The following is an 18,661-nucleotide window of genomic DNA, read 5'->3' on the forward strand; positions in this document are numbered from 1 at the left end:
TCAAGTAATAGCCTTCCGTTCCGGTTGCGTATTGTAAAACCTATTACATAAATGAATTACAATATGAAAATGCCATTAAATATTATTGTTTACGGTTTCAACGAATGTTTAGCAAAACTACAGGAAAATCTAATTAAATTTTTAGAATGGTCTGAAAATGGTAGATGAAATTTAATGTAGACAAATGTAAAGTACTCAGTATAGGAGATGTAAACAGATACCAGATGAACAACGTTGTTATAGAAGAAATCCGACTTCCAAGAAAGATTTAGGAGTAATGATAAGTAGGATCCTAAAAACTAGTAAAAAATGTGTATTTGCTCGAAACAAAACTATAATACTTTGGGTTCATAAAAGACGAGAGAGGTTACAAGACCAGAGAGGTCATCCTAAAACTATATCTAGCTCTTGTGAGACCTCAGTTGATTACGCAGTTCAGTTCTGGTCACCGTACTACAGAATGAATATAGAATCCCTAGAAAGAATTCATGAGGAGAATGACAAGACTAATCGGGCATTAGGAACCTTGAGTACAGAGACAAGTTAAATAAAGCATCTTAGTTGCCTTCCTCGAGAGACGTAGAGTGAGGGGGCAATACGATCCAGGAGTGTAAATGGCAGTCAAGGGCTAGAAACAAAAGATGATATAACAAGTTATCAAACACCATATTTAACTCAAATACGCTGGATAGTTTCAAATACTAAATACTAATATTTGTGGTTCAATGAAGACTCGAAATTATAATTTATTTTCTCGTATCACATGAAAATGTTGTACATTTTCGATTACCGACCGGCTCATAAGCTGCTTGGGCGGACATGTACTGGCTCTGTTACATTGTTGACATTACTGGGCATGTACTGGCTCTGTTACACACTGCTGACAAGCACTGGGCATGTACTGGCTCTGTTACACACTGTTGGCAAGTACTGTACCTGGCATGTACTGGCTCTAGTTACACACTGTTGACAAGTACTGGCCATGTACTGGCTCTGTTATTACTCACTGTTGGCAAGTACCTGGCATGTACTGACTCTGTTACATACTGTTGGCAAGTACTGGGCATGTACTGACTCCAGAATGCATCTATAAACCCTACTATAAGTGTTGGTCAAGTGTGACCTGAAAGAGCTCACACTTGGTGCCGTCACCAATACTGCCGAGTTGTTCCAAGAGTTCACAACTCTCACTCCGAAAAATAAGCCCTCACTTTTTTCTGGACTTGTGGCTTCTTCAACCTTGAGTTGTAACCCCTTGTGTAATGTCTGCCAGCTCCAGGTTTGGGCACTCGACTGAGTTGAGTTCTTTGAGATGTTTATATATATCAATTAGGTCACCTTGCCTGTTTGTAGTATAAGCTAGGCAGTTGCAGGCGTTCTAATCTCTCTGGGTAGCTGAGGTGCCAGAAGTGCAGGCACCAGTCTGGTGGCCCTACTTTGATCTAGTTACTTACCTGTAACACGCTTAATCGGGCTCTTATGTGATTTACTGAATGAATATCTGTGTATCCTGTAAATCTATATGTTTATCTCTATATATATGGAAATATAGAAATGTTTATCTCTCTATCTATTTGTTTATATATCTATAATGCGTCTAGTTATTGATCTACAATATAACACTGTAACAGTTTCCAAGTTCTAAGTTTAGAAGCTCCAAAAGTTGTTGGTAGCGAAAAGCAGAGCAGGGAAGATGACAGCGGAAGAGCAGGAGGTTAGGAAGGAATTGTAGTGGGAGAAAGATAGTGCCGTGGCTTTACATGACGCGTTTATTTGGATTGCTATACATGGGGCACGTATTTGGATTTTTTGTCTGTGTTAGGTGTGTGATCCTCGGGTCACCACTCCTCCAGTTGTGTTAGTTCCAAGTTTAAAAGCTCAACAACTTTCCTGAATACGAATTCGCAACCTTTCGATTTACAACAGGTACCTACTTACTGCTAGGTGAACAGGGCACCATTGTATAGCGACTTTAATAGTGTGTACGTCACCATACTTTCTCTTTAACATATCTTCGTGCCATTCCAACTTTTCGCCTAAACAACAAACCGTTTTATAACATTCATTCTACCTTCTTAAAACCTGCGAACTTATAAACTTTTATAATTTGTATTATTATCTAATTTCTTTCACTCGTCATATAAAAACATTATATAAGAACTGCTGCGATACGTCGTGGTGATTGCCGACATAAAACTAGCTGACCAAATTATATTAACATGAGTTACCACCACCTTATTGTACCCTAATTTTTCTCGTTTAAAATAGTCAAGAATCATTTGATATAGCGATATGATTATTTTTATTATATTACACCCACTCTCTCTATATATATAAGCTTAGTGATTATGGATAATAGTTATATATGATAAAAAGAAATAATTTGGATGGTCGTGTGTACTGACATATCCAAGTGAGAACTGTCAACTGATGCGGGAGTTTGTGTTGACGAGTGACTAGTCGTTTAGGTCCAGTCCACTTCTAACTGGGGATAGATATAGTGACTCAGTGCTTCGATCGCTCTGACTCTACGGTACAACCATCAATGCGTCACAGGTGTGTGTGTATTGGTTGTGCGTTAGGTGTGTGTGTGTCGTGCATCAGGTGTGTGTGTGTGTGTTGGTGTGCGTCAGGTGTGTGTGTGTGTTGGTCGTGCGTCAGGTGTGTGTGTATTGGTAGTGCGTCAGGTGTGTTGGTCATGCGTCAAGTGTGTGTGTGTGTGTTGATCATGCGTCAGGTGTGTGTGTAGTGTGGTCGTGCGTCAGGTGTGTTGGTCATGCGTCAGGTGTGTGTGTGTGTGTGTGTGTTGGTCATGCGTCAGGTGTGTGTGTGTTGGTCGTGCGTCAGGTGTGTGAGTGTTGGTCGTGCGTCATGTGTGTGTGTTGGTCGTGCGTCAGTGTGTGTGTGTTGGTCGTGCGTCAGGGTGTGTGTTGGTCGTGCGTCAGGTGTGTGTGTTGATCGTGATCAGGTGTGTGTGTGTTGGTCGTGCGTCAGGTGTGTGTTGGTCGTGCCTCATGTGTGTGTTGGTCGTGCGTCATGTGTGTGTGTTGGTCATGCGTCAGGTGTGTGTTGGTCATGCGTCAGGTGTGTGAGTGTTGGTCGTCGTCATGTGTGTGTGTTGATCGTAGTCAGGTGTGTGTGTTGGTCGTGCGTCAGTTTGTGCTGGTCGTGCGTCGGGTGTGTGTTGGTCGTGCCTCATGTGTGTGTTGTTGGTCATGCGTCAGGTGTGTGTTGGTCGTGCGTCAGGTGTGTGAGTGTTGGTCGTGCGTCAGGTGTGTGTGTTGGTCTGCGTCAGGTGTGTGTTGGTCATGCGTCAGGTGTGTAGTGTTGGTCGTGCGTCAGGTGTGTGTGTGTTGGTCGTGCGTCAGGTGTGTGTTTGTCGTGCGTCAGGTGTGTGTTTTGGTCGTGCGTCATGTGTGTTTTGGTCGTGCGTCATGTGTGTGTGTGTTGGTCGTGCGTCATGTGTGTGTGTGTGTGTGTTGGTCGTGCGTCATGTGTGTGTGTGTGCTGGTCGTGCGTCATGTGTGTGCTGGTCGTGTCAGGTGTGTGCTGGTCGTGCGTCGTGTGTGCTGGCTGCGTCAGGTGTGTTGGTCGTGCGTCATGTGTGTGTGTTGGTCGTGCGTCAGGTGTGAGTGTTGGTCGTGCATCAGGTGTGTGTGTGTGTTGGTCGTGATTGATTCTGATTTGGTTTTGCCACTTAGAGCGTCAAGTTTATTGTGCACTCCATACTCATCCTGTGAGCGGTAGCCCAAAAGGATTACAGAGTAGTTCACAAAGGGTCAGTGTAACTAACCCCCGTGGTCAGGATATTACGGCATTGAATGTTACACAGTATTTCAAATAAATCTTTATTTAGTTCTATACATAAAGGAAACTTTTTCACAACGGCGTGATTGGGGTGAGGCAGATGTCTGGCTGCAGGAGTGGAGGCAGTATGCTTGCAGGAGTGAGGCAGTATGTCTGGCTGCAGGAGTGAGAGTATGTCTGGCTGCAGGAGTGTGAGGCAGTATGTCTGGCTGCACACTTTGTTATTCACATTTGCGTGAGAGGTATTCAAACACATTGTGTGTTTGGTTCTGTACATGAGAACTGATATAGCTAATAAGTGCCAAAAAGTGGATACAATCTTAATATGTCGGCTATCTTGCCATTAGAGATGAAGTGTTGTGCCATTTCACACACAGTGTGCTTGGACCTGTCCCTAAAAGGTTTATCTTCACACAGTCGAGGATGTAGTAGCCATGTGTGGCCATATGTATGGCCACACACTTTACATTAGTCTTGTTCACATCTGCTCGAGGAACATACTGCTAAAAGGTACTTATATCCTAACCTTAGTCTAGCGGTTACAACATCTTGTGATTTGGTGATCTTGTTACTTGCTCCATATACATGTTTCACTTGATACATCTCATCATGGTAAACAATGGATCGACTTACAATGAGGTTTGCGTAGAAAGTATAGAGAGAATATTTAGTAAGAGAGTAAAGAGAGAAGATTTTGGTAGCGTGGCCGTGTTGGTTATTTACTCTGTCAATACACTTATCTTATCTTATACGTCAACACACATCTATTACGTTTTTAAGGACGACTTCTCAAACACCACTTCGTTACAACTCTTTATTAATTACGAACATGACATGGACACATTAATAACACCTCCTATCGAAGTTACTAGGACATTATATTTACGTTACTAGGACATCATATTACGTTACTAGACACTGATTCTCGGACACGAACATGAAATGAATACACTTCCACGTAAGTAACTCATCCCATGGAAAGCTCTGACAAACTCACGTGACCTGGGGAAGGCCTAGCAGGTGGTCCTGGGTTGTCTCTAGGGGAGACTGCTCAGCTGGGCACCGGAGGGTCGGGGAGGGAAATCTTGCGTGACTCTCCTCCCGTGAGCGGACTGTGTGTCTGTCTCTCCCCGACTCTGTCTCTGACTCTGAGGGAGGGCCAAGACATCCATATTGGAGACGAGCCGTCAGGTTGAGCTGATCGGGGGCAGAAGGGTCTCTTACATATGACCTCGTTAATGTAGGGTCAGGTCTGGACTTTTTTGAAACTAAAGTTATTATATATATATATATATATATATATATATATATATATATATATATATATATTGGCCTCTTTTGCTGACTAGGTGTCTCTTACATATTTGTTGCCGTGTGACATGGAGGGATGTGGTTGATTTGTGCTCCTGAGTGGCTGTGAATCCCTTACATTTGACCTGGCTAATGTGAGGTCAGGTCTGGACCTTGTCTGAGATGTACTGTAGGTTTGTAGATTGGGAGTGGCCGAGGTGGCTTCTTCTGAATGGGTGTCTCTTACATATTTGTTGGGCCGTGTGACATGGGAGGGGTGTTGTTGATTTGTAACCTTGAGTGCCAGAGGGTACTACATTTGACCCCTAATGTCGGGTCAGGTCTGGACTGTTTCTGAGAGGTAAGCTGTGGTCTGACAACCCATCACTACAGACTAGTGCCTGTTTGCACTTGTTCACTTGCGTCAAACTCATCAATAAGTTCTTTCCTAATTACAGTTTTAAGGGTTCTTTTTGACAGATCCAGATTGTATTCAACAGTGTCTTTGTTAGACGCGAGTTTGGCGAGGGCATCAACTCTGTCATGTTTTATGAGGCCTATGTGAGAGAGGATCCACAACAGTTTGCGTCAGGTGTGTGTTGGTCGTGCGTCAGGTGTGTGTGTTGGTCGTGCGTCAGGTGTGTATATGTTGGTCGTGCGTCAGGTGTGTGTATGTGTTGGTCGTGCGTCAGGTGCATATATGTTGGTCATGCGTCAGGTGTGTGTATGTGTTGGTCGCATCAGGTGTGTGTGTTGGTCGCGTCAGGAGTATGTGTTGATTTGTGCTTCAGCTGTGTGTGTGTGTGTGTTGGTCGTGTCAGTGTGTGTGTTGGTCGCATCAGGTGTTTGGTAGTGCATCAGGTGTGTGTGTGTGTTTCGCGTTAGGTGTGAGGTGTTGGTCGTGCGTCAGGTGTGTGTATGTATGTAAGCGACCTGTGCTGTAATAGTCAGCATGTCGCGGTAAGCGGACCTGATCCCCGGGCATGGTGAAACTATGGACAAGTTTTTTTACGCCATTTGCCTCTGTCTACCCAGCAGTAATTGAGACCTGTATGTTAATCGATTTGCGGATCGTGTCCGGGGTAATGGTTATCAGTGCAATTGACGAGCTGTCCGGTCTTCTCGGACTATTCTTAAACACTGGGTCATGCAGCTCGTTAACTCAGGTGTGGATGTTGTGTTGGCGACAGCTCCTACACCTTAAACACCAGATGACGCAGCTCGTTAACTCAGGGTGTGGTTGTTGTGTTGGCGACAGCTTCTACCCAAACACTGGGTCATGCAGCTCGTTAACTCAGGGTGTGGTTGTTGTGTTGAGGCCAGCTTCTGCACCTAAACAAATTCACGCCGAGGTGACCCCATAAGCCGACCATCCTCGTTACACGAGGGGCAATTATTATGTATGTATGTGTGTGTGTATGTTTGTGTGTAAGTGTATGTATTGTTAGGTAAAGTCCTGTAGGATCACCTGAATAATCGCCACCCCAGCTTATCTCACTTAAAGATTAACCTGGCACTATTAAGGGAGAGGTGATGGTTACTCTTAAAGTGAAATAAGCTGGTGAGACCTCAACTGATCCGCCCTTAGTCTCTTATACAAGTCTCTCAGTAAATATTTGTAAAAGCCAGTGTCGTAATTCTAAACACGTCCTTATTAGTTTGACCTGGAAAGGTGCTAGGGATACGGTAATCACTAAGGATATTAGTATGTTAGATATGGAATAGTTGTAAGTTTTGGCGTCAATGGGAGAGGGTGTTCTTGGGCAGGAGAAACCCGCAGAGAGAGAGGCAGGCGTAATGTTAAATGGAAACAGTGTTACGCTCAACCTTGACTTGCTAGGTTTGTATCACAACCTTGAATTTGGGTTATGTTTAGTTCTTGGATTTGCTTCCGTTTCATCTATATATTGAAAATAATAGGCAACTTAATTACTGTACTTCTATATTTTCTGTAGCTGTAGTATTTAGGAATGGCAGCACGACCAGCCAGCACTGAGGATCTAATGCCTTAAACAAGCCGCTTCTTCAGGCCCCACACAGCCACACCCTCTCCTACCCATTGTTCAAAACTCCATTATTTCGTTACTATAACACCTTTGGCATTGATATTTGTAACCAAGATGACCGGACCTAAATCCAGAAATAACTTGTTGTGGGCTCAGTTGTGTGTTAATGGTAAGAAGACTGCAACGAGGAGTGGATCACCTGGAGGATATAATATGATATATCCTTATAGTAATTGATTTCCTTGTGTTTTTGTGTATTTATTTATTTATTTATTATTTCAATTATTCATCTAGACAGTGCTGGTATACAAACAATACACCAAGACAGGTTAGGTATACAGGTACAGTGAACATGATCACTTAATGTATGGTACGAAAGATAATGTGGCCCTAATCACTTATATTCTCATCAGATAAATTCAGTTCAAGGTGAGACGCTGCTTCAGTACTGTATGTTGTGTGAATAACAGTACACGGAATATTATGCCTTTGGTGCTTTTACTTACTTTACTTTTATCCTCTTCACCACTGATCGGCTCGTTAGCCGCTTGGGCGATCGGTCAAGTCTCTGTTACGCACTGTTGGCAAGTACTAGAGATGCACTGGCTCCTGAATGTACAGTCTCGTTCAAGATTCTTCGAACTGCTGGAGACACAAAACCTAGGTCCGTTTGGTTACTATTGTGCGAAGTAAAATATGAATGATTGTATAAGGTTATTGGTTGGGCTTTCTTGTTTCGTGTTCTATACTACGTACTATAGTAAACAAACGGACTTGAGTTGCAAGCTGTCTCCAGCAGAGTTCGAAGAATCAACACTTCACTCTTGAAGATCGTTACGGGGGACAGACCGTCTAGATATCTGAACGACCTTCTTATAAAATCGAATAATTTGCCTGATTTACCTTCTCGCAATGGCCCGAGAACTTCAGCTCATTGTCAACATACATCCCTAGGTCCTTCTCACATTCAGTCTCAAATAGTGCAGTTTCTTCATCCCGTTGGGACATATGATACGCCTCCTTACAGTTTGTACGCCCCAGGTGCATCCTCTTACACTTCGTGACATTGAATCTCAGCAGCCATTTCTTTGACCATTCTTGGAGCTCACAGAGATCCTTCTGGAGCTCTTCACATTCCGCTTGATTCTTGATTTCTCGAAATAACTTGGCGTCATCTGCAAACATTTGTATGGGGGAGTGTACAACTTCAGGCATGTCATTTATGAAACAAACAAGCAACAGCGGGCCCAATGCACTGCCCTGTGGTACCCTGCTTGTGACAGGTACAGATGATTATTTCGTGCCATTAATCACCACACACTGCTTACGGTCATGTAGAGTCTTTTATCTACACTAGGACATTTCGCCGAATTCTGTACCCTTCCAGTTTGATTTCAGCCTTTCATGGGTTACTCTGTCGAAAGCCTTGGCAAAATCCAGGTATATATTGTCGATATTACCACCCCGTTCCAGAATATGGGTCCAAATATCCAATACCTTGAACAATTGTGTTAAGCAGGAGTGCCCCGGCATAAAACTGTTTTGGCATTCCTTTTCATGGTTGTTTCGTAGTAGATGTTCCATCGCGGCTTCTCTGATAATACTCTCAAGTACTTTACATATTATGCTGGTCAGGCTCACTGGTTTATAGTTGTTTCGTCGAGTGATGATCGTCCATCTTGAAGATAGGACTCACTCACATAAGCTATTTTCCAATCACTGGGGACCTTTTGTTCACCTACGCATTTACAGAACAGGGTCTTCAGGGGCTCGGCAAGCTCGTTGCACAACTCTCTTAGCACTTTGGGATGCACCATGTCAGGGCCGGAACATTTATGGACCTTTAGCCTGGAGAGTATATTTCTAATACCCTCTTTTGTGAACACAATGTGGGTCAGTGCTGTGTCGAACCATCTGTCCTCAAACGCAGGAAGGTTAATCGCATCCTCTCTTGTGAACACCGAGGAAAAGAAGCTGTTCAATGACTCAGCTTTATCCTGGTCAAAATCTGAGTAACTACCATCTTCAAGCCTCAGGTTTGATGCTCCTACTCGCGTTTTTAATTTCGACTTTGCATAGCGATAAAACGCCTTTGGGTTTGTCTTGACCTCGCTTGCAACCAGCCTCTGGAACTCCTTTTCAGCCCTTCTACACTCTGCCTTTGCTTGGTTTCTGGGTCTTGCATACATCCTCCTGTCCTGCTCATCGTTTGACCTAACCCACGTCTTGAATTTCTGGGATTTCTTCTTAACTTTGTCGACCGCCGCATGATTCATGTGTAGGGATCCCCTCGTATCCCTAGAGGCACTTGGTTTGGTCTTGGGTATATATTTATCGATCAAATGGGTCACTTTTAACGGTTATGATATTCGAGCATAGTGTCTGCATTCTTGTGCCTAAGTGAGTCAGGCCAATGTCATCTCTTCCCTCATCCCGTCGTAATTTCCCTTGTAATATTTGCACCTTGGTCTGGCTTTATCATGAACTAGGTGACAGTTAAATCTGAATAACAACACTACATGGTGCCTGGTGCCAAACTGTGGCTAGATGTTCCAGTTTGGCCACCATACCCTCCTCGTTTGTTATAATGTGGTCTAGTGGCTTGGGTGTTTGCTCCTCTCTGCAATGTGTCGGGTCTTTAACATGTTGGAACAGAAAATTATCTCCCAGAGTGTCTACAAAAAGAGTAGCAGGGTTATTCAAGTCATTTGGGGTGAACTCGTTTCTCCAGTCGATGTCGCTATAGTTAAAGTACCCCATGATAAGGAGGTGGCTAGGGTTGAGCCTCACTGCGTTGTCTATTAAGGCTCTTAAGTTCCTTTGATTTAGCGGGCTACAGTTTGGGCTTTGTAGATACACCCGACGATAAGTAAGTCCCCTCCCCTGAATTTAATTTTACACCACTTGGACTCGTGAAAAACATCCTCTCCCTGTACCCTCACATGGCTGGCTCTAAGGTCTTGCCTAGCATAGATAAGCACACCCGTCTTGCAAGTTTCTTGACAAAGGTTCGTAAATGAGTCATATCCAGCAATACTGAACTCACATTCCTCTGGGTCGATTCTCCTGTTCTTGTACAACAGTTCTACAACTCCTACAGCATTGGGTTGGTGTACCTTCAGTAGTTTCAAACTCCTCTCTCTTATCAAGAAACGTGTCAGTATTAGTGTACATGACATTCAAGCCAGAATTTGTTCTCGGTAACGTCTCTGCTCTTAATTATTAACCCCCCCCCCCCTTCCGTTCTCAGAGGCTGCAGCATTTGCTAAGTACATTGTATTTTGCAGGGTGTGGTTAGAAATGTCATTGTTTACACGGCACTCGCCTCCTGTCTGGTAGGTGGAGCTAGTGCCACCCCCCCGCGTGGGGAGTAGAGCTGGTGGGGGTGCGCTAATGCCCCCTGGCACTGTGTCGGCACACTTGCTTCCACTACCCTCCCCCCTCCCCTGGTATAACCCACGTACACCCTCCCGTTCCTCCTTGACTCCTCCCTCTTCTGCTTCAAGTCCTGCAGGAGCTTCTTGTGCTGTTTCCTCTGCATTACCGTGCGATCTGGGTGAATGAATACATTCCAAAATGCCTTGCTCCTTGCTAATTTTTTGCCTGCCGAATAACCTCCCATTTCTTCTCACTCACTAGTGTGATCCTGAGGGAGTGAGGCTTGTCCCCTGCTTTTGTCCCAGCCTCCTCACATCCTGAGGGGTTGATGGCATATTCAGAACCTCTGTATAGATATTTTTAACCTGCATCTTATCGTGTGTTACCCTACTCTCAGCTCCCTCCGCCTGGCTCTCAGGTACTCCATAAACTATTTCATTGTTCCTGCGCTGGTAACGTTCCCACTGTTCCTCCTCTCCCCTAACAGTAGGTCCGCTAATTGTCATTTCTTCTACAAACTTCTTCACGAGTCCCTAGATGTTGTGGAACCTGTTCTGATCCTGCATTACTCTCCGTCACACCCCGTGGCCCTGTTAAGGCCTGAGCATAGCTCCTCTTCACTACCACCTCCATTCTATCGGTTACTTCCTCAGTCTTGACAAGGATATCTTTCTTAACTTGTTCAAGTTTGACAACCAGCTAGGATCCAGCTTCATCTATTTTCGTCCCAAGGGAACTCATTCCCCTATGATTGGCAATCGCCTCTTTTACCTTGACTATGCAGTCAGGGCAATACCAGCAACAGCCTTCATGCTTTACGGCGACTTGTATCGTCCTAAACTTTGTATTGGTCAGGTCTGTACCATCTACATCCGTCGTCACCCTGCAGTAATAACATGTCAACAGATTTCCTAGTGCCGCTTCAGCCCCAGGTTTCATACCCCATTTTTTTTTTGTAGAGAAAGGAGGGGTGAAAGATGATTAGAGGTGGGGGAAGGAAGTTATAGTTCGGAAATTGAAGAAATTTAGGAGGAGGTAAGAGAGAGCGGGCTGACCGCCTAGCTAAGCTAATAGTGTGTTAGGGTTGTGTTATGGGTTAGTTATTGTCTGTCGGTACAGGCACTAGACAGCCTACCCTGTCCTATATATGGGTGTTTTAAGGGCCTTATTTCATATTCCGCCGACCCTACTGGCTGATGCTGGTCTAGGGAGTTTGTCTATTGCCTGGCCGTGTAGATCGGGGATGGTAATGGACCTTTTGAGATTTGGTAACTTTTTTGGGAACCATGTATTGTTTGTTGTCGTTATCTGGTGGGAGTCTTTGAAGGCGTTCTTGCTCTGGTTCTATCTTTTGCCAGATTCTGCTGGCCAGGGTGTGCAGCTGCTGGTTGATGGGTTTCAATCTCAGGTCTCTGTGTATCTCGGCTGTGGTTCTGGTGAAGGGGTATCTTTCACCTGTGACGAATCTTAGGGCTTCATTTTGGACCACCTGTAATTTTAATATTTGAGTGGTGCTCATAGTATGAAGAGGTATTGCTGGGTAAGTTAATATCGGTGTGATAAATGATGTCACCAAGCGGAGTTTTATTTTCTCAGGAAGCGCTTTAAAGTGGTATAGTTTTCTCAGCTCTCTTCTTGCTTTTTCCTTCCTGCTGTGGACATGATGGGAGTAACCTGTCGTGGATATATGCAAGCCCAGGAGGGTGCCTCTGCTTTTCTATTCTGTCTGGGCATTATTGGTTACTAATGGATGGGTTTTCCTTCTGCATAAGAGTATCACTGGGAATTTCGGGAGACTGGTTTGGATTTTCCATTGTTTTTCGTAATTATTTACCCTTTCTAATTTCTGCCTGGTGCTGTCGGCCTGTAACGCTCGCGATTTTCCTTGATGTGTTGTTATTTGAGTGATGTCATCTGCATACATAATATCTTCGTTACCTATTCTAGTGGGAGGCGGGGTGTTACTTGTGTAGATAATATATAGAGAAGGGGAGAGGACGCTCCCCTGAGGGACTCCACTCATGAGTGGGAAGGTCTCTCCTGTGTGTTGTCCTACCCTCAGTCTAGCATTTCTGCCATCAAGGAAGTTGTAAAGCAACTTTTCAATGTTGGTGGGAAGTCTGAGTTGGAGGATCTTATATTTTAGACCGTCGTGCCAGACAGTGTCAAATGCCTTCGCTACATCCCGGAGAGTTAGATTACATTGTCTACCACTCGCCGCGGCTCTGGCTATGTTTTCACATGCCAGGGCTATCGCTGTTGTGGTGGACTTTCCTTTCCTGAACCCGAATTGTCTGCAGTTGACTCTGTTTGTTGTTTCCAGGTGATTTCTCAGACGGTTATTGATGATTTTTTCTAGGATTTTTCCAGGTAATTCGTGGAGGGAGATTGGTCTGTAGTTTAGTGGGACGGCGGGGTTCTTTCCTTGTTTTGGTGTTAGGGTAATAATGGCCTCTTTGAATTTAGTTGGGAAGTAACTCGAGGCCAGGCAAGCGTTCATTGGGGGTTTTCAGTTTCTCCATGGCCGGGTTGTTTATGTGGCTTAGGATCTCCTTAGTGATGCCTGAATAACCAGAGGCTTTATTTTTGGTATTGGAGATGGCTCTGTTGAGTTCTTCCGAGGTGATTGGTTTGGACAATGGGCTGTCCACTCTCAGATCCTCACTCATGGTTGTTGCTGAGGGGGGGGGGGGGGGACATGCAGACTGATATATTCTGATTTCCCTTTTTTTCCAGTTCTCCTCAACGAGTTGTTGGTAAATATGTGATATCCCTATGTACCCTGTATCTTGCTATGAATGACGGATCATATACCCACTTACATGTAGTCCTTTACAACACTTCTAATTTTCGGCTTAATAATAATATTGATCCTTATTATGACTGTGATGATTTCCTTTAATGTGTCCTGGTAGCAGGGCCTTAGCGTCAAGGTCCCTTTAAAAGCCCCGTTCCGCTGCCTGAGTACAGGCCGTTATGGCTAGTGTCATCCACCGGGCTAGCACAATTTATTTCATCTGAGGAAGAGATATACACCTCAGTGGGATGACTTCCTTAATAATCACATCTACTAAGTCTAAGTAAAGTGAGATATGGAGGTGATCTTGCCCTTATGGCAATTCAATGTTATTTAAAAAGAAAGAGAAAAAAATAAAAAAATAAAACCTGTTGGTGTTTTAACCTCCTCGGCACTCTGTGTGTCCTGCGTTGCCTTTAGAGTTGTCTTGTGTTTTTCTTCTCTTTTTTTTTCAGTTCACTTCGGCGACTTGTGTGGTATCTATGTGTTATCTCTATGTATACCCACCAAAAAATTATTCGGCACCCTTACGGCGTGATACAATATAACACGGGTGCCGAATAATTGTTTAGTGGGTGTACACTGCATTTTGCTATGAATAACGGATTATGTACGTCCACTCAGTCCTTTAGAAACACAGAAAAATAAATTCTTTGGGGCAGTAATTGAATGCCTTTCTGTATAGCCAAGCTTGTTGATTTTCTTTTTATTTTAACTATACACTGTATCTCCCTGTGAATGGTGTATTGTAGGCACGGTTTCAGTCCTTGAGAAAGCATACAAACAAAATAAAAATAAAAGTCTCTGTGGCACCAATATTACGACTTGGTTTTAGCTGGCAGTGGTGCCTTACCAGCTTTATTGCCAATTTCTTCTTTACTTTAAGTTATTTACAACCTCTTCTGCAGTCACTGATGACACTATGAACTGATTGAACTAAAGGCACAGTACTACACTCCCTGGTTGGCCTTTGGGTGGTCAGTCACAGCCGTGACCACAACTCAGTAAAAATTAAATAAAAGTTTTGTCGTATGATTTTGTGGTTGTATGTCTCTTGACTGGGCTGTACCTCCAGATCGGTGGAGGTTGAGTTTTCAAATATACAATCGCGTCTAGCATTAAAAATCCTACATTGATTTACACTTTTACATCACTAAGACGGCCTTGATGATCTTATGTAATCCCTAGGTAGTAGGCAGCTACTAAACAGGGAGGTACTCCCGCCTGGGAAGATATTGGAAACATAATGTGTTGTCTAGTGGTAGACCCTGCTGCCATATGTGACCAAGTCCCAGGCTGCTGATCTGACTTTCTGCCTCATTTACACACAATTGCAGGGTCTCAATTGTTTCTCTTACTTTGACAACACAACACACATACTGTACTGTATATCATTTCTCACTATAACCGCCATCCGGGTGGTTAAAGGATTAATTAGACTCGTCACGTTAAACTCGAACGTTATAATTCGATCAAACCTGTTGAATACAATTCATTTTAGTATTTCAAATAAATCATCCATAGGCACTCTTACATAAATGTTTAATCCAATATATATTTACATAACAATCATAGCTATGTAATTAGTCTAATCTTAACACTTATAATGAGTACTTAATTTGCCATATTTCTATACTATTGTCACAATGATAAATGATGCAATGGACACAGTCTACCTGTGTACACAATAAGTACTAGTTAAACTTACGTGTTGAAAGTCTAGAGAGAAACCAGGTTAGGTGTTGCTTCTAAGATCTGGGGAGCTACAATGCCAGCCCAATCTCCTGGCCCACCCTGGCTGGTCGGCGAGGGCTGAGTCAGGTGATTATGATTACAGAGGAGTCTGCATTTACACGGCTTTTGTTTGCGCGTTTGGTCATTTACGCGGTGCCTTGCCAGAATGAAATGCTTCAATTACCCGGTAAATTTGGTCATTTACTCGGTTGAAGTATAATTTGTTTACTGTATTTACTGAAGATATTTGTTTTAGCTCATAAAATTCATACAAATTACCCGGCCAGAATATAATTTACATTGCTGGAATTCTTATAAGATTGTGATTATTTTAAATATAAACATCATGGAATTTGCATTAGACATACAAATTTTAGATCTAATGTAAGAATTTTGATTAGAAAGAGCAAAAATTTTATCTTTATTGCAAAATATATGACGTTTATATTCAAAATATTCCTGGTCTTGCAAGGAATCCAGCAATGTCAATTATATTATCCTAACTTTAGTCTGAGGTATTATTTATTACTAAAAATGTAAGCCTACTGTTTTCACCCAAACATTTCTCAGAGAGGGAGGAGCCAGCGAGCGTGGGAAGTTGAGCCCATTATTTGATTGGACATTAACCTGGCGACTGTATTTCTCTTAAATATTAATTGTGCATGCATACCATCATAAAATTAAGATGTTATTCTTACACGTTTCTCGTTTTACGCGGGCCTCCACGGGTTCAATGGACCGCGTAAATGCAGACTCCACTGTGTACATAAACAAGCTCCCCTTACACACTCTAACCTCCTCTGGGCCTCTCATCTCCACCATCTCAATACTATATGCTGTATACGGGCAGCCACACCCAATAAACATGACATGACTTACCGCCTAACATAATGTTTGTTTATGTGTCATCCTACTCATTGCTGCTTGCGGTAACACTCACTTTGATATATATATATATATATATATATATATATATATATATATATATATATATATATATATATATATATATATATATATATATATATATATATATATATATATATATATATATATATATATATATATATATATACACACACACACACACAGTCATGCGCCGGTTAACGTCCTAGATACATTCTTGGAAACGTGATGTTAACCGAAATGGAGGTTTTTCCGAAATTACATAAACCTATCGGATTTATTCTAATGGGGGTTCCAGGCACCCAACCTCAAGTTTCCCATTTTACAACCATTTAGACCCACTAGATATATACTGTATAATGTTATGGTAAATATCATAAACACACATAGGCATGGCTAGGTTTATTACAAAGTGATGAAGAGGATAATGTAAAGTAGGCAGACCACAAAACATGTAGCTATGTCTCTTTATTTGAGTGCCCCGACAAAGAAGTCCGTTTTCTCTCACTTCAGGACGCCTGAGTCGCCCGTTTTCTCTTAATCTTAGAGTGCAGTATACCAGACACTTATTTATTCCTTAACAATGACACAGAATTTGAAATTGAAACTGGGGTTGCAATTGTTGAGGCAACTTAGATATGACTGATTACAGTTGGAATATTCAAGATCCATTGTGAGTGATGTTTAAAACTTCAACTGTCTTTATGGTTGGTAAAACTTGTCAAGTCTGTCAGTCTGAGTGGCATATGTGAGACCTTGTGTTTGTACAACCGCTAAATATATAATGACTAGGTTTATTACAAAGTGATGAAAAATATACCATCAATACTGTACAGTGGGTAGTCAACATAACATGTAGCCATGTCTCTTTGTTTGAGTGCCCCGTCATAGGAGTCATTTTCTCTCACTTCAGGACTCCTGAGTCGTCCGTTTTCTCTTAATCTTAGAGTGCAGTACACCAGATACTTCTTTATTTCGTAGTAATGACACAGAATTTGAAATTGCAACCCCAATTGCAACTGGAGTTGCAATTGTTGAGGCAACTAGATATGTCTGATTACAGCAAATGTGTTATTGTCAATTTGTGGGTGAAAGATTTTATCCTCAATAGATGTAGGTTAACATTACACCTGCAGGCAAATGTTTAAAAAAAGCCTAATAAAGGAAGCATATTCCTTTAACACATAATATCTGACCAGTATGGGGAGGATCATCGTGTCTCCATCAGGGGATCGTGGAATGGTGGTCCAGCAGGCGTCAGGGATTTTTTTTATTTATTTTTTTTTTGGGGCACGGATGTATATGGATCGGACGTTGTTCGGTCAGACGTTAACGGCGCATGACTGTATATATATATATATATATATATATATATATATATATATATATATATATATATATATATATATATATATATATATATATATATATATATATATATATATATATATATATATATATATGATATATAGTATATATATATATATATATATATATAATTTTTTATGGGTTTATTATTATTATTGTTATTATTATTATTATTATTATTATTATTATTATTATTATTATTATTTGTATAAATTTTTATTATTTTCTTTTAATATAATTGTTATTTATTTTTATAAATTGTTATTAATTTCATCATCATCATCATCATCATCATCATCTTCTTCTTCATTATTATTATTATTATTATTTTATTATATTTTCGCCCCCCAGGCCTTGATGTGTGCCCGCGTGGGCTAATGCCCGTAAAAAATAAATATATACTGTATTTATATAAATAAAAATAACTGTGCAATTTCTGCCGCTCAACAACGAAGGCCCGAGTGCCAAACACGCTTTGTTACAGAGGCGCAACACGACCCTACCCGCTCTCTAGTACTTTGCACACTATGCTGTCTGTCTCGCCCTTTACTTTTATCCACTTCACCATTGATCAGCTCGTTAGCCACTTGGCTAAGTACTGTACATTTAATGGTTCCAGAATGTATGTACTTGTTGTGATGCACTTTATATTAATTGTGTCGCTCATAAGTCAGCCATACTCCCATCATATCAATCATTGTAGGGATCAAGCCAAGGTTACATGCAGTAGACACTATGATAAGACCATTATCACGGAGGGTGATAAAACATTCTCTTATGAACCATATTATTCCTCACATTCATGCTTAGTTTTCTGGCTACCATTGTGAGGGACAATACAGCTTGGAGGATTATGATATAGATGTGAACCCCAGCCACCAAGACACACACTGCACTATGTCATGATTGTCTAATAATGATGTAACCTATGATGTCAAATAATGTAAAACTTGATTGGGTAAATTGTTTCACAAATTTATTAACAAAGCATTGACATCCTTCCCTAGTCCTCATTGAAAAATGAAAGTATCAGAGCTCGATTGCTGAACTGTGAGGGTGCTTGTTTGTGTGTGTGTGTAGGGAGGGATGCAATGGCTGGAGAGCGGACCCGTCGTCCAGTAAGGGTGGGCGGACTTTACACCGTCCACTTTGACTGTAGCGAGATCTTTCGTCCCGGACTGTACGTAGACGCAACGCCTCAAATTCTCTAGTTAGGCATTTAAAAAAAAATTCAACAGTTGCCAAAGTGGCAAGTCGCCCCTATTATGCAGAAATGGTTAGGTAGGGGATAAGAAAGGCCATAGAAGCAGCGTATATTTGTAAAGATGAAGTAACAAGTTGGTACAGGTGGAATGATTATTTTGCATCTTTAGTC

The 18,661-nt window shown here is 42.0% G+C and overlaps 1 protein-coding gene across 1 annotated transcript in view; it reads left to right on the forward strand.

Annotated features, from left to right (window-relative positions):
• The window catches only part of LOC121865058 (luciferin sulfotransferase-like), a 100,455-nt gene that overhangs the window by 62,755 nt on the left and 19,039 nt on the right, over positions 1-18,661 (forward strand). The gene's annotated exons all lie outside the window — the stretch shown is intronic.

The sequence above is a fragment of the Homarus americanus genome, unplaced genomic scaffold, assembly GCF_018991925.1.
Source record: "Homarus americanus isolate GMGI-L3 unplaced genomic scaffold, GMGI_Hamer_2.0 scaffold2539, whole genome shotgun sequence".
NCBI lineage: Eukaryota > Metazoa > Arthropoda > Malacostraca > Decapoda > Nephropidae > Homarus > Homarus americanus.